This window comes from Tupaia chinensis, unplaced genomic scaffold, assembly GCF_000334495.1.
Source record: "Tupaia chinensis unplaced genomic scaffold, TupChi_1.0 Scaffold000045_1, whole genome shotgun sequence".
Taxonomy (NCBI): domain Eukaryota; kingdom Metazoa; phylum Chordata; class Mammalia; order Scandentia; family Tupaiidae; genus Tupaia; species Tupaia belangeri.
The window spans coordinates 2,084,493-2,102,031 of NW_006159501.1; positions in this window are offsets into that span (position 1 = coordinate 2,084,493).

Genomic DNA, 17,539 nt, shown 5'->3' on the forward strand with positions numbered 1-17,539 from the left:
GAATTGAACAGACAATTCTCTATTGAAGATCTATGAATGCCCAAGAGCCGTGTGAAAAAAATCATCAAAGTCTATTGTCATTGGGTAAATACAAATTAAACCTACAGTGAGATATTATTTAACCACAGTTAGAATAACTAGAGTTAAGAAAGAAAGAAAAAAAGAAAGAAAGAAAGAAAGAAAGAAAGAAAGAAAGGAAGGAAGGAAGGAAGGAAGGAAGGAAGGAAGGAAAAAAGAAAGAAAGAAAGAAAGAAAGAAAGAAAGAAAGAAAGAAAGAAAGAAAGAAAGAAAGAAAGAGAAAGAAAGAAAGAAAACAAATCTTGGTGAGTCTGTGGTGAAAAACACTTGCTTACACTGTTGGTAGGAATGTAAATTAGTTCAACCTCTGTGGAAAACAATATAGAGTTTACTCAAAAACCTACATATAGAGCTTCCATATGACCCAGTAATTACACTTTTTTATATTTACCCAAAGGACAGCAAAACACTCAATTAGAAAGATGTCTGCACATCCACATTTATTGCAGTATTTTTTACAATTACTAAAACATAGAACCAAGCTAGGTGTCCACAAACTGGTGAAACAGTGACACATATATACTATGAAATATTACATAGCTATAAGAAACAATATTCTATCTTTTGCCTCAAATAGAAGAATATATATGACTTAATATTGAGTGAAGTGAGCCAGACTTTGAAAAATAAACATTGTATATCCCCACTCAATGTGTACTGAGTATTATGGCAGAGGTTGAGAGACTGAAAATGTGATGTTGAAGAGGATACTGTAAATGCTAGACTGTAAGCAGGGAGAGTGGATGGTAGAGAATAGGTGGTGAGGGTGGGTGTGAGGTACAAACATTTGACAGATGGAAAGGTGTAAAAATTAAAGAAAAATAGAATATGTTCATTAGGAAATTAAATTCTGCTGTGTAGCAGGTTATTTCACAAATTGGTTTAATTATATATGTTCATTAGGATTAAAGTATACATAATGACATTTCTATTCATACCAGTAATTTCAAGCAAATAGTTGATTTGTCATGTGTTTTTATTTCTATCTTTGATTCTATCTTGATTGACTTAAAAAATAAAAATTATTTATTTATTTATATTACTTAATGTATATACTTTATATACATAAAGAATAAATTTTTTAGTTTTGGTTATTTTGAACTTTATACAAACAGGATCATTGTATGTATTTTTCTGATTTTTTTTTAATGTCTCTAAAATTCACAATGTGGTTGTATGTGACTATAGCTTGTTCATTTCATTATTGTGTATGGTGTCATATGTACAAATAAGACCACAATATATTCAGTCCTCTATTGATGGATATTCGCTAGCTTCTGGGCTGTGTTGGTTGTTTGTTTTATTTTGTCTTGCTATTATGAAACAAACTGATATGAACCTTCTACACATCTCCTACTGCACATGTACAGTTCTCCAGATACACCTAGGAACAGAATTGCTCTGCTGGTGAATTGCTTTCCAAGGTGATTTATATCCTTTTATTCTTTCGAGCCTATATGAATGTTCAGTAGTCATAATCCTCTCTAACACTTAACTTAATAAGATTTCTTAATAAAATTTCTTAATAAAATTTCAACCAGTGTAATTGGAGGAAATGGGATTTTTATTGTGGTTTTAATTTACATTTCTCTGATTAATAGCAAAGTACACTTTCCATATTTTATTAACATATTTCCTATTTACAAAACTACTCATATCTTTTGCTCATATTATCTATTGTATTTTTATCTTTTCCTTGTTGATAAGCAGGATACTTTTTTATGTACTTGTACTATTACATATCTTCAAGTTGTAACTTGTCTTTTCATTCTCTTCTGGGGAAATTAGATGGAGCATCAATTATTAATACTAAAATAATTGAACTTACTAATATTTATTTTATGTTATGACTTTTAAGCTGTTATATTAGAAATCTCAGTTTCAAACAATCTAAGATAGTTTTATTTCTTTCTAAAATTTAAAAGTGTCTCTTTCACAGTTAAATCTTGATTTCCCTTGCAACTTGTTTGTATATTTGGTGAGGTTCTAATAACTATGTTGCATCATTTTTTGTTTTTCCAGTTTTGCTATGTAACACTTGTACTCACTGGAGAGAGACAGAGACAAACAGAGAAGCAGAGAAGAGAGTGAGAAAGCATTCCTCAGAGGGGATGTCACAATCCCTTCTACATTCTCCTCTCAGAACCCCAACTGTGTAATAGTCACATGGAATCCAGTATCCTGACCACCATGGCACTGGCTGGCCCCAGGTCTCATGCTGCATCAAAACTGGAGGAATATAATGTCAGGTTTCTTTGGTTTGTTTAGGTGACTAATTTCCAAACACCATTTCTTATATAAGTCATACTTTTCAAAATAATCATCAATGTCAACTCTGTTATATATTATATTTTCATAAATCTTTGGCTTTGATCTGAGCTTATTACTCTGTTTCTTAGGCAATTTTATTACTATATCACTATCACAGTATTAATTACTAAAGAAATATACTTTGCTATCTGGTAGAGCAATCACATAACAAGAACTGTCTGAGATCTCCCTAGGTTTTGTTCTATACATACATTTTAAAATGAACTTCATCATCATTCTAGAATAAAGTTAGTAAAAACAGCAAATAACAATAGCAATAACAAAATAATTATGAGTTAAGCTGGAATTTAATGAAATATAAATATATCTTGGAAGAATCAACAGTTTGTTGAACTCTCTTATTTTTGTGGATTTCTCTGATTTTTGTGATTATTTAACATTTTCTATGTAGAACATCACATCGCTTAAATATAATGGATTTAATACTTTTTTCCTCTTATGATAGTTAATCTTACAGGCCAACAAGGAGGGTGTTTCTGGATGAGATTAACATTTAAATTCTTGAACTTTGAGCAAGCAGATTGTCCTCTATATCGTGAGTGAATGTTTTCTAATTAGTTGAAGGCCTCATTAGAACCAAAAGACATATCTCCCTGAACAGGAGGACATTCTCCTACACTGTCATCAGGTTTCACAGACCATGGGCTCTCCTGGTCTCCACCTGCTGCCCCACATGCAGAATTTTGACTTGCCGGCTTCCATAATCACGTGAGAGACTTGGATTCCCTTTAGCTCATATGGAGGAAACTGGCTTATTACAGTGGTTTTTGCTGGTGGCTGTAAGACTTGGACCTTGAAAGTGTAGGAAGGTGTCTGCACATCACCTTTCCCACGATTAGCATATCATGGCCACTCACAAATTCTTGCTCTGAGTTTAGCCTTAATAGGTGTTTTTTCTTTGGCTGCTAGTTTCTTCTTTAATCTTTGAAGAGTTTGTTTCATTTACAGGGAGCCTGATAATGCATTAAAAGGTATGTTTTTTGGGGACCAGCAGTTAGCGTAATGGCTATGTCGCTGGACTCCCACGTAGTCGACCACAGTGCGAGTCCCAGACCCGGTGGCTTAAACTCATGCTGGGTGCGTGTGCATGCGTGCCCAAGATCCCGAGAGGAGAATGGAGGAAAAGGGATTGCGGTGTAGCCCATCCCCCCTGGGGGAGTGATTTCTCGCTTTCTGTCTCTCTGTCTCTCTCTCTCTGTCTGGCGAGCACACGTGCCCTATAGCAAAAACTTCTGAAAAAAAAAAGTAAAAAAAAGTATGTATTTTGAAATGCATCCAAAATGGGGTGTGATGGCGCCTGCCCTATGAAATGTATCCAAAATGGAGGGTTTTATTTGTCTGGGAGAGCACTTCAGATTATCCAACTAAACACACTGCAAATTTTCAGATTCAGTACTGTTGCAGAAGACTTAATGTGCATCAAAACTTTGCTGGCAATGTAGTTTTAAAAAAAATAAAGATTACCCAGCAGGTAGAAGATGATCTTCACAAGGGCAGGAGGTTTATCTGTTTTCTTTAATGGCTGGAGTATGAGAGATGCTCAATAGTACTAATGAATATTGACCTAGATCTTTTGGGAGGGTCCGGATTAAGTAATTCCAACTGCTCAGTTTGTGTTTGTTAATATCATAAAGAAAATTAAACTTCTACTACTGATTAAATACTTGGATAAAATACTATAAAGAAAAAGGAACAGAAATATTTTTAAGAAGCTTCCTTTTGCAGGGATTTGAACCAGCTACTTTGTGATCTCGTCTTTTAAGTTTATTTACTTTTTCTTTTATGAGATAGAAAGAGAGTGCGGAAAGAGGGAATTAGAGAGAAAATGTTTGAAAAAAGGAGTTTCGACAGGGTCTTGTCACTCTGTAATCCCCCCCTTCTCCCCATGCCCACAGCCTTTAAGCCTGCCATGGTTATAGACACATAGGCACACACACCCACAATGTTTCAGGTCAACCCAGGGTCTGATCTGTGGTTTTCTAGGTAACTCTGGCATTGTAAAATAACAGTCTACCACCTGTGCCACCACAGTAGGTGTAATCTCATTTGTTTGAAAAAAAAATTCACTATTTGAGACCTACAGGTGGCGTGGTAGTTAAGGATTCTCGATTCCCACATGGCCCAGGGCCGACCGTGGTTCCAGTCCCGGACCTCCTGGAGCTTGCTTTCTCACTTTCTCTCTCTCTTTTTCTCTTTCTCATTCTTATCTCTCTCTGGTCAGATTAAAAATAAATTTTAATAATAATAATAATAACAATTCACCACAGAAGTCTCATGCAGCTTATTCATTCCGCCCCAACCCTATTGTCCAGACTTCGTAAAATGCTCTAGGTTCAGCTTCTGAAATACCCACACTCAGATCTCACTGACAGGCAATGCAGAAGGGAGTCACTTGTGCGAGGATGAACCTTTTACAACTTTCAAAGTGTGCTTCTAGTTTGTCAGTTGTCTCATATCTGTAGGTGAACTCACGTGTGTTTTTTCCTGAGTGATTACAGAGGGAGGGGTTATGTGGGGATAGGAAATGGGAAGTGTCTCTCAAGCAGTGTGATAAAGGCTTAAATGGCACAGGGGAAAAAAAGAATTATATATTTTAAAAAGTGATGAAACTGGGAAGCAAGTTGGCCTCTCTACTGGATGATAAAATAGAAAGGTACTCATCCATGAAATAGAAATAGCTGAAGACTGCTGCTCCTGACATTTTATTTCTGTTACTGCTGATAAAAGTTTGTTCCCACTAAATCACCAGAGAGGTGGGGCTGGCATTTTAATCTTTGGAGAGTAACAAAAAACAGTCACAGATACCTCAAGTGAGATACACACCTCACTTTACGCATCTCTTTCTCAGGCCAAAATCTCCTCCTCCTCTCTAGTGGGAAGAATAAACAGAACTAAAGCAACCAATAATCCAGTACTCTCATTTCTCGAAAACATGTCATTTTTTTCTGATGACAATAACTACCTGCCAGATTCCAAATGCAGAGGTCAATGAGAAAATAGTCTGAAAATCCCTTACTATCTGTGAAAAAAAAAAATGAAAATTTAAATAAGCCCCCTAATGAATTAGGCCACTTACAAAGGCAAATCCTCATAACCCTCTAACCTGGACTGCTGCAGCACAGTAGGCTCCCAAAGAGCAGAGTCTTCTTAGGCTTCTAGCCATGAAGCTCTTCATCTTTTAAGATTTCCCTAATCTCCACACCATTTTCAGCCAGCATGATTCATCTGTTCCTGCTTCACATTCAGAGGCACCATCTGTACCAAGTCTATATCATCTTGTTCCTTGACCCTGAACCCACCTGGAAGTGGGCTGTTATCTTTATAAGACTAATGAATTAGGCCACTTACAAAGGCAAATCCTCATAACCCTCTAACCTGGACTGCTGCAGCACAGTAGGCTCCCAAAGAGCAGAGTCTTCTTAGGCTTCTAGCCATGAAGCTCTTCATCTTTTAAGATTTCCCTAATCTCCACACCATTTTCAGCCAGCATGATTCATCTGTTCCTGCTTCACATTCAGAGGCACCATCTGTACCAAGTCTATATCATCTTGTTCCTTGACCCTGAACCCACCTGGAAGTGGGCTGTTATCTTTATAAGACCGATCTGTGCCAGATCTGAAGAGTAGCCCCAGTCTTGTTTTCCTGAGCCAAGAGTTTTCTTTATGCCCCACTACATCATATCAAGCTGCATTATTCTTGCCACTCTTGAACTCAAACCAATGATTAACTCTAGAGTTGAGATGTTAATTCAAAGACTGAATCGCTACTGCCTGCAGACTATGTGAGGACTACTGCATGCCCAATACCACTGCTAGGTGGTTTCTCTCATTTTTCCATGTGACTGAGTTTGACTATGTCCCTTGACCACCACCACCAGCATCATCTGGAGAATGTGTCATTCGTATGAGTAAGCGATCACCACCCCAGGCTAGAAAAGACCATAATCCCCTCTACCACCAATGTCCAGTGGCAATTCTAGGTACAAATTCCAGATCCTCTGTATTTTCTCTCTTCATCTATAACAAACTTGATCATGACCCCAGAAATAAATTTCAGCAAATATCTCTATTTCATATGCTTACATGAGTTTACTTCTATTTACTTCTACTTCAATATTATTTTTGCATTGCTTTCAAATCAATTGTAGATTAATTTTTCAGTTATTTCAACTTTAGTCACAACTGTTTTTGAATTAAGATTTAAGTATTTTTAAAATATGTATTAAATCTACTTAATTTAATGAAAAGACTTACCAAATATCATTTTAGGTTAAGTGGATCCCATGACCTCAACCTATAATTTGTTCTTAGTTATGTTAGATGCTGCTGTGATATCTTCAGTCTAAAGAATTACTTTCCAGAAAATTCCCAAAAATACATGTTGCAAGAGCAGAAATTATTTTATGCAGTTTGGTTTCTCTAAACAAAATGAGATCTTGATATGAAATTTCTGCTTCAGTGATTTTAAGATACGGAAGGGAGAACATAAGTATTGACGTAAACAGAAAGGAAATTGATTTTTGCCCAAGAACGATGCAGCATGGTTATTAGGAATAAATTAAACACCTAAGGAAATGTGTTTCCAGTCTCCATCTGCTTATCCGCCTTAACAGCAGTGTCAAAATTACATAAAGGGCAAGTTGCAATGGGCCTTTGCTCAACTCACATTTCTTTCACATCTCCTTCTTGACAGGCAGAGTTATATTCTGATACAGTTTGCAAGGGCTGAAATACTTAGGCCCTGACTATGAAGAATAGACTCATTGCCTTCAGTGCAAAGATGACCAGATTCACATTATTTCTCTTAAGTATCACAGTTGTCATGCCCACTCTAGGTCAGGTTTTACCCCACCCAAATCTGGGAGTTGTTATCCCCTAAGACAAGCACAATGTTAACTCTCATTATGTAACTTTTCCTGGTAATGTTTGATGAGAGAATAAATGAAAGAATTTTTTAAAAATTAAGAAAAAAAGAAACAGAAAGGAAAAGAAAAAATATTAACTTAGAGAATATGCAGCAGATTCAAGAATGCTCCTAAGTTCTCATAACCAGTATTTTAGAATTTCTTGTTTAATATCCTGACATATTTCTAGTCCTTTTCTTCTGTTTCTGAGGATGAAGCTCAGAAATTGTCTTCATGGCACACAACCCTTAAAATGTAGTCAAGGTGTGGTTTATGAATAAACCAATTCCTCCCTGTCTCATCTGGACAAATTGCCTAGAGGGCATAGTGGAAGCTCTGGCCTTGGGGACACTTCTGTGGCTCCTACCTGCCAAAAATCCTTGAAGTATTTTTTCACAGTGGGCAGAGAACTGACTTCTGACCACTTGCTATGTTTTAAATTCTTTAAAGGGCCAAGGGAGAGTCTAGTTAATAATCCTACTAAATAAGGCTCTGATCCGATGGTTATGGGTTGTTCCTTACCTTCTGACCATGGTATAGCATGCCGTGATGACTGGAACGGTCTTCTCAGCTGTGTTAAATTTAGACTCAGACATTCTATTCTGCTGACACTGATTTTATTTAAAACAAATCCTTGGCTATTAACTAATGACTAACCTAGGAATTTCTAAACCCACCCAGGATGTGTAAGTAGCTGCTTCTAGATGTTTTGCCTTTGGGGGCCAAACCAATGTAAAATTTCCATGTGTTGATTTACAGTTTCATTTGTATCTCCAGCTCTTAGAAAAATGTAAAATAACTGCAATAATGTAATCATCCAGAAGCACTTTTTCAAGGTCACTTTAGTTTATGTTTTTCCAGGAAGCAGACACTTATGTTGGCTAAGAATATTTCAATATTTCTCTGGTTTTTTTTTCCTATAAACAGACAGATGATAAGCAAGTTGATTATTTTATATATATATATAATTTCTGATTTACATATAATTGAAAATGTGGCACATATTCATAATGGAATACTATTCAGCCATGAAGAAGAATGAATTCCTGCAATTTAATACAAAGTGAGTCAACATCAAAGATAAATGCTAAGCGAAACAAATTAGGCTATAAAAGACAAGTAATCTGTGTCCCCACATTGCATACACTTAGTGTCTTCACTCTTTGGAAGAACCTAAAGGAGCAGATAGCGCGGAATTAGAGTAAGGGTAAATATAACAAGCTGCATGGGGGTGGAGAGTGTTGGTAGAAAACAATAATAATAATAATAAAGAATACATGTAAATGAGTGGACTAGGTTGTGGAATGAAGTATCGTAGCAGAGGAGAAATTGTTGTTGACAATTCAATATATACTTCCCCCACAAAAACAAAAGACAAAACAAAAAATAACTAGTAGAACAACATACATGAACAACATACTGTAATGTTAAATATTTACGATAAAGAATATATCTGTTGCCCTTGAGCTGGTTATCATACACACTTTTAATAGAGAGGCAAAGCACTAATGGGACAAAGAAATGTGTTATCTGTTGAAGATATTTTATAGTTTTATCAACTGGACTAGGGAGAAATGTTCACCTGTTGAAATATTCACTTTGCAAGCTAAATAATGTGATTGAATGTATAAAAGAAAATGAAATTCAAAAATGTTAAAAAAAATCATACTGCATACCACAAAGATGGGTAACACATATATGTAAATCAGAAATTGCAATATATGTATATATATATATATATATATTTGTTTGTCCTTGATTTTTCTTTTTGTTTTAAAATTGGACCAGATATTAAAGAACTTAAAGAAATCCCTCTTACTAGTCCTCACCTTCCTACCTCCGGATATTTTTATAAGAGAATAAAATTTATATTCTTCATTTTTCTATTTTTTTTTTTTTGCTAGAGTGTGCATGTGCTCACCACAGAGATATTCTCTTCCATTTTCCTCTCAGGATTTTGGGCATACACGCACATGAGCTGGGCATGTTTATCAAGATCCCAGGTCCATGACTCACACTGTGCAGTTGGCTATGTGGGATACAGTGTCCCAACCACCATGCCACCTGCTGACCCTGAATAATTTTTAAAAAATATTTCAATGGAAAATAATTCTCAAAATAGTTGAAGCTATTTTTGGAAGGGCTTGATTTTCCTGCTAAAACCTGATTTTCATTTGGAAAGTCTGTGGTTTTCAAAACAAGGAATCAATCTTGTGTTTTCCTTAAATTAATTTGGTGTTAGTAGGAGGCAATTTATCTTGTGTTTCAACCAATGTGTGTTTCACAGAGCAATTTGATCTGTCATTTCACTGGTCACATAATCTGTGGGAGCCAGTACAAAATTAAAATGCAGTGCCCCCTGTCAAGAGGCAGAGGGAAAAATCTTTTATAGGTATTGGCATATAAATCATTTTCCTTTCTTCCAGCATCTCTTGCCACAGTGCCTTTTAATTTGCTACCTAATGATGTTTTAAGAGAAGAAAATTTCAAGAAGTAAATACTTAATCTGGATTTTTACAGTCCATTCTGATTTGGGGTAATGCCAATTTTAAATGCATATGTAAGAGCATTTAACGCTTGTGAGAAGTCACTGAAATTACATTTTGTATTTCATAGCCTATAGATGTGTTTGCATTTTGTTCCTACTACGGCAGTGGAAATAGTGCACAAAAGTAACTCAATAGTTTGTATTTCACTTTGTGATGCACACACATTCTGCGAACACTCACAACCTTCAGAAAGGTAGACTGAAAGAAGAGGAACTACAGGATGCCAGATCATTTCCTTTCCATCTATGTCATGGTCTTAGTCTTAACAATCTTACTTTGTATTGGCGCCTTGTTGGCTTCCATGCACTTTGAGTCCACTGGAGTTCTACATCCATGTGACATTGTGGACACTGTATACGAATGACTGATAAGAAACAGGGGATGTGTGTACTGCATGTATCTCTGCTGTTCACCTGCAGGCTTCATCATCCCATTGGATTTCAATACAAATCCAATTTAATGCAAATTCAAATTATAAAACATAGCTCAATAATAAAAATTATAGGGCTGGTAATGCACAGCTCAAGTGGAGCTGAATCCCACATGGTGACCTTGATTGAAATTTCCACTATGGTCAGCCTAAAACTTGCCAGGCACACTTGCAACTGCCAAGATATGCCATATTGGAGGACTGGAGGAAGAGGATCATAGTGTGGCCAAACTCTATGAGGGTGCTCAGTTCCTTCTATTTCTTTGTCCCTCTCTTTCTTTTTCACTTTCAAAGGCACACATGTACTCTATTGTGTAGCAGTTAAAAAGTTTAAAAATATTAACAATTTCAAGACAGCAACACCACAGCATTAAATCAAGTGTAAGTCAACTGCACAGATCAAACACCCATAAAGTCATTTCTGTTAGACATATACATGACATTAGTCGTCACTATATATGGAGCACTGGAAAGAATGCAGAAACCAAGAAGGAACAGGTGCACAGAATTTTATGCTTTATAGAACATTTTCACATTATTTTGATCATTTTACCTCACATCACTCCTGACTGACATGGAATGCTAAGATTACTGTTCTCGTTTTTGAAATGAGCATGGTTTCATAAATCAGTTTTGTATTTTCTCTGCATTCTTTTGGAGTAATTTTTATATTTTTTCCAACTATTGATTTATGAGATTATGCATTCATTGGTTTATTTTTTTCATTACTTTGTTGATATGCTTTAAAATTTTAACATAGCAACTTTTGAAAAGTTTAAAATTAACAATTGTAACTTTCCCCCAATAGTATAAAAAAGTTAGATTATCTGTATCTGTCATACAAGCTATTTTTATTTATTTATTTATTAGTTTGGGGGGTTTTTTAGAGATTTTTTGATAGGACACATTTGCTCACTGGAGACAAAGAGACAGAGAGAGACAGTGGAACAGAAAGCACCCCCCAGGGGAGATGGCCATGCCATAATCCCTTCTCCTCCATTCTCCTCTGGAGATTTGGGGCACGCACACTCACGTGAGTTTCAAGCCACCGGGTCCTAAACTCAAACTGCGATGACTATGTATGAGTCCAGCAATGTAACCATTATGTTATCAGCTGGTCCCACGAGTTATTTTTATTCTGGTATATTAATTCCATCTTGTTCTTAAATATGATTGGCAGCTACTATTATTATTATTGTTAATTTTTTCACAATAAAATTGTCTTTCTTTTTTTTTGAGAGGTTTTTGCTATAGGGTGTTTGTGCTCACCAGAAATATGAGAAAGGCAGAGAGACAGAAAGTGAGACATCACCACCACCACCACCACCACCCGCCCAGGGGAGATGGCTGCGCTGCAATCCTTTCTCCTCCATTCTCCCCTCCATGGTTGACTACATGGGAGTCCAGCAACATAGCCATTACACCAACGCTTGGTCCCTGAACTAAGTACATTAAATGATTATATTTTATGACATATGAGTCATATCTCAAGAAAGCTATTTAGGGTCAGCAATTTTGTATGGTGGTTAAGGTGGCTGAATTCCTCATAGCCAACTGTACGGTTTAAGTCCTAGACCTTGCAGCTTGAAAAACATGCTGGACACATGTGCATGCATGCTCAAAATCCTGGAGGAGAATAGAGGAGAAGGGATTGTGTCATGGTCATGTCCCTGGGGGGTGCTTTCTGACTTTCTCTCCCTTCCCCCACCGTCTGTCACCAGTAAGCACACCCCTACAGCAATTATTGTTTTTAATAAGCAAATAAAGGTATTTAAAGAGATCTTCAGGCCAGCAAATAGCATGGAGGTTAAGGTGCCAGATCCCACATGGCCAGCTGCATGGTTTGAGTCTGGACCCGTTGATTTGAAAATCATGCTGGGACACGTGCTTGCATGTTCAAAATGCCAAAGAAGAGATTGGAGGAGAAGGGACTGCAGCATGTTCACCCTCCCAGAGGGTGATATCTGTGTCTTTCTCTGGCAAGTGCACATACCTGTAGGAAAAAAAAAAAAAGTGTCTTTCTTTTTCTAGGATACTGGTGACTTCTGTCACTAACTGTAGTCTCTCAGTCTCCAAGCTTGTGAGTGAGGCACAAGGCTTTTTCTAAGACACTATCTAAAATCCTTTTATTTTCCAGTGGGCACTAGAATTGTTTTTGTATTTTTGGAAGGTCTATTCGAGGGTTGTAGCTTCAGCTTTCTGACATATATTGCCATACACTTCAGCTAGCAACTATGACAATCTGATTTCCTGTGGGGCAGATAAATGACAGGTTCACTAAGAGAACTCTTGTGAGTTGTCACTATAAATTTATGTATAGACAAACCCTAGTCTGTTGAACCAAGACAAGTAATGGACACTCATCATATAGTTATGGGATGTACATCAAATTTTATAAATATCTTATGAGCCATTATCTATCTATACATGTAGCTTTGCACATAGAAAATGTAGGTGAGCTGAAACCCGTGGCTATATTTATACAGGAATGAAATGACTTATTGGGGAGCAAGTCTCACTGCAAATGTAGAAATATTGAGAATATTCATGGATTTAAGGGTACATTGGTAGAAAAATTAATTGTTTAAAAATCTATTAATAACTTGTTTGTCTGACATACTTGCTCAAGTGTAGAGAGAGGCTTTATCATTGAATCTAAAATACTTTATTTTTAAAAAGACTAGTCCAAACCAAGCATTGGAATTTGTACTCTTTAAAAATCAGTGAAACTGCTCACTAAAAGCATAATGCTATTGAGTTCATAAAGAAAATTGATAGTTTTTATATTTGTTATTTAAATTTATGGACTTTATCAACCACAATTGTTGCATATGAAAAGAAGGTCTGGAATCAGTTATCCTCCACCTCCCAAGTCTAATTGTCAGGGCTATTGATAGGGAGACTCTATTCCATCATGCCTCAAATGGCAGGAGTGGTCCATGAGTGCATCCTGAGTGTAGCAGACATTCCCCTGTGACATTGGCAGGGCACTGACTACCCTCCACACAGAGCTCAGATGCTGGTGGAAAACCAGGCAGCAATTGTGCCTCCTCTTGAAGGTAAACTGTCTCCTTCTTCCCACTGATACATAAAAATACAGTTAATTTTTCCTGGTTGTGAATAAGTCTATACTCCATTTCCCGGTATCAGGAGCCATTTTTACTCCAATGTTTTTGATCCTACTTATTTCCAATCAACCTCTATAAATGTTATGCATGTAGAAAGCAAGTGGTACTGGGCCATGGGTGCACTGATTCATGAGAAACTGGAGTAAAGAGGTGGGGGGGAGGTAAGAGTCAAATGAATGAATGAAAAAAGGAAGAAAGAAAAAGGAAGAGGGAGGGACAGGAGGGACAGAGGCAGAGAGGATGCTGAACAGCATTAAAGTATTCATTCACATCCTTAACTTGCAGAACAGCAATCCAGGCCTCAGTGGAAATTGTGCATGAGTTCCATTCTAATTCATCTATAAAGGAATGTCTCAGAATAATTCAATATGATAATCAACCTTAAATATGTTATGAAACTGGAGAAATGTCAAGGACTTTAGTGTGAGAAAGTTCTGGGTTTGATTCTAGGCTGTGCATCTTAGAAGTTTAGTTTTGGGGCAAATTCTTCATTAACCTCTCAGTCTTGCATTCTTTATATGTAAGATGAAGATGATAACAGCTACCTCACAGGATCAGAATCAAAACAATAACATAAAGTTCTAGAAAAATACCAACACATAGTTGTTCAATAAAGCAATTAGTATGACTATTGAAAAGACTGGATTCCACCTTCAGTGGAATAAGAAGTTATTTCCAAACTGCCCATTAAAATTTGAACACAGACTAAGGAAAGAGGAAACTAAAATAGCAACAGAGACTATGAGGATGGACTAACAACCTAAAGAGATAATTTTCTACTAATTGAAATGGGTTTAGAAATAGACAGAGAAAAGTCTATCCAGATTTCCTTTAATGAAACAGAGATGACCTAGAGAAAGAGACTTTTACTTCTCTCTTTTTCTATCCTCCAATTCAAAGACTTCCCAGCATCTGAACCAGTCTGTAAACTGAACAGCTGAGCATAGGCATCACTGGCTGCTGATTCATGAGGCAGCACCCTCTGCTGTCATGTCTACATATAGATGCAGCCTGATGCAGTCAGAACACAGCGAGAAAGGGACTAGGTGGGGCACACTGCATTCTGGGAGGAATAGACTTCACAAAGAAAATCTTTTAGGTAGACTGGGAATGGTACATAATGAGATGTATACCCCTACTGCACATTATCTAATAATTCAGAGAGCAGTGCGCCATTTACTGGGGATAGGGAAGCTGTCAGCTACACAGAATATGCACCTGCTCAGGACAGTAAGCAAATGCTAACTGGAAACAGCACTGGAGTATGGCAGGGGTTGGGGGTTGGGGAAAGAAGTGTCACATCCCTGGAGAAGGTAGGAGAGAAAGACTCCAACAGCCCCAGATATGTGGACAGAGGGGAGCTGAAGGTAATAAATGTTAGCTAGCTGAATCACAGACTGAGAGCAGAGAAAGGGAGAAATGAAGTACTCTACGGGAGAAAAATGCTGCATTGCAGGGAAAGCAAGACACCCAGAAAAATCTGAAAAGGCTTGTGTCTGAACATGATCTGATTCAGAATTCAGGAGAAATGTCAGAAAACTCTGTCATCATTAATACAGAAGAAGAAGAATTAGGCTTTAAGAAAGAGTAGCATGAAAGAGAGCAGGTTACCAACAACACATGTGGTGTACTTCCATGTGGGCGGCAGGGAGTTATATTTTGATAGCTGGTGCTTAGCACAATACCAGGTACAGAGTAGTCATGTAGTAACTATAAATGACATTCAGCAAATATTAACCACATTTATCTCTGGGTGGAAAAATTACCTGTGGAATTTATTTTCCTCCCGTTGCTTTACTGTATTCCAAAATCTATAATAAACATGACATACTTTTGAAATAAGATGAAAATGTTTATAAATTATGTGACTTCCTCACTCCTGTTGATATGAACACCAAATTGCCTCCTAGAAGAATTCTAGGGCCAGTCAATGGCATGGTGGTTAATTTGGCTGGACTCCTCATTGTCAACTGTGCCTGTTCAAGTTCCAAACCTGGCTGTTTGAAAAATGTGCTGGGTGCATGTGCATGCATGCCCAAAATCCCAAAAGGAGAATGGAGGAGAAGGAATTGTGGCATGTCTATCCCCTTGAGGGGAGTACCTTCTCACTTTCCTTCTCTCTCTATCTCTCTCTCCCTAGCAAGTGCATGTGCCCTATAGCAAATTTAAAAGAGAAACAGAAAAGGAGAAAGAGAAGGAGAAGAAAGAAAGAAAAAGAATTCTAATAGCAAGATTTGGACACCAACATATCTACAAGCATGTATGGTAAATGGGTGGGAATAATTTAGTGAATAAAATTTCAAGAAAAAAAAAGGGGATCCTTATGAAGACAATCTACCCCGAGGGAAAAAAAAAAGAAATCTACTGTAATGAGCCAGGCGTGGTAACAGGACCTGAAGATTAAAAGGGAACAATGGTACTTCATGATGAGTGTTACCTGGAACATCCTAGCAGCCTTAACTAACCTATACCACAGGTGGAAGTTTCTAGGAGATCAAAGAACTTAACATAAAGGAAAACAAACAAACAAACAAACAAGAAAAAAAAAAGAACATTATCTTACCAGGAAGCAATAGTGACAGTACGTATCTCAATGGCGTGGACCTAAATAATGGGTAAATAGTCTACTTAGAACAGTAAACCAGTGACTGGATAGTTCAAAACACGGGAAGGCATTGGGGTGGAAAGGCACTGGGGAATGAAGGATGCCAGTGAAGCCTGGAGGCAAGCAATAATAGAGATGCAACACAGCTGAAGACACCCTAGATGGATTTGGGTCTTGCCATCACACAAGAGGTCCCTCTGATCTCTTACAGCCTGGGCATTCCTATTAAAATGACTGCATATCCTATTAAATATCCCTACACATTCACCTATTGAAATGACTACATGTCTACTCAGCAATTCAAGATAACTGAAGGAGAAATTTTAAAAAAAAAATCTTCATTGGCTCCTTCACTCCTCGTGTCTCATTGCACAGTCTCCTACCCCTGTAACTCAGGTTAAAGATGGTGAAAATCCTCTCTGCTTCACCAGTCTTGTCCCACACGCATGCTGCTATCAGACTGTACTGCTCAACAAAAAGACCCACATGTTCCAGAACTTGATGTTGTCTGTGGGTCTTCATTCCTTCAGCTTTCAAATCCAAGTGCGTGCCCTCTGTGAGTTTGCAAATATATTGCAGAGATGTCTAAGTCATGGAGCAAGGCTAGTCTTAAGGACAAAGAGTGTGGTACATAGTGAAGGCTCAGCTCTTGCTCCCACCCAGACCCTACTGCAGACCCTGCTTTACCACTCTCTGGCTGTGAAATTTGACATGGACTCATGTATTCCTCTGAGCCTCAGTTTCTTCATATCTAACATGGTGAAAGTAATATGTACCTTATAGTTTACTACCATGAAGAATAAATTATAGAGCACAAAAGTTAGTCAGATATTCCTATGCTATTTCATGTTACACAGAAAATATGAGCTTTTTGTGGCCTGATATGTCTGGTCCAGTGACTCTGGCTGCCCTATGCCCTGTTCATCCACCTATTAGATGGAGGGTAAGTATATCTCAACATAACTGCAACTCTTTCATGGGGTGGCAGGTTCCATGACACCTAAGCAGAAAATATCTGGTAAAACATATACAAAACACCTATCATGATGCCTGGCTCTGTACATTTCTTCAACAAATGTTAGTTCCCTAGGCTTATTCCCTGAGCAAAACATACTTTGTATATTTTTCCAATTATGTCCAAAAATGATCAGGTCAGCACAGGTCCTTGTTGAGCCCTAGTAGAGAAAAGATATCTCAGAAAGACAACAGGGAAGGACAAGTTGGAAAGCTAAAAGAGCCACTCTATTCCTAGCTCAATGACTTGTTGTACAATTGGACCTTAGTTCTATTTTAGCACCTAAAATCTAAAATCTCCGGACTCCTATCACATGTCTGAAGTGTTTACTTGTTAATTCTATGTCTAGTCCCAACAACTTAATCTCTGCAATAAACTGCAATCTCCCAATTTCAAGAACAAAAGTGAACTCAAGGGTCCAGGAAGTGAAATGGTGGCTAAAGCTCTGGACTCCCAGATGGCTGATCATGGTTTGAGTCCTGGATCCGGTGGCTTGCTTT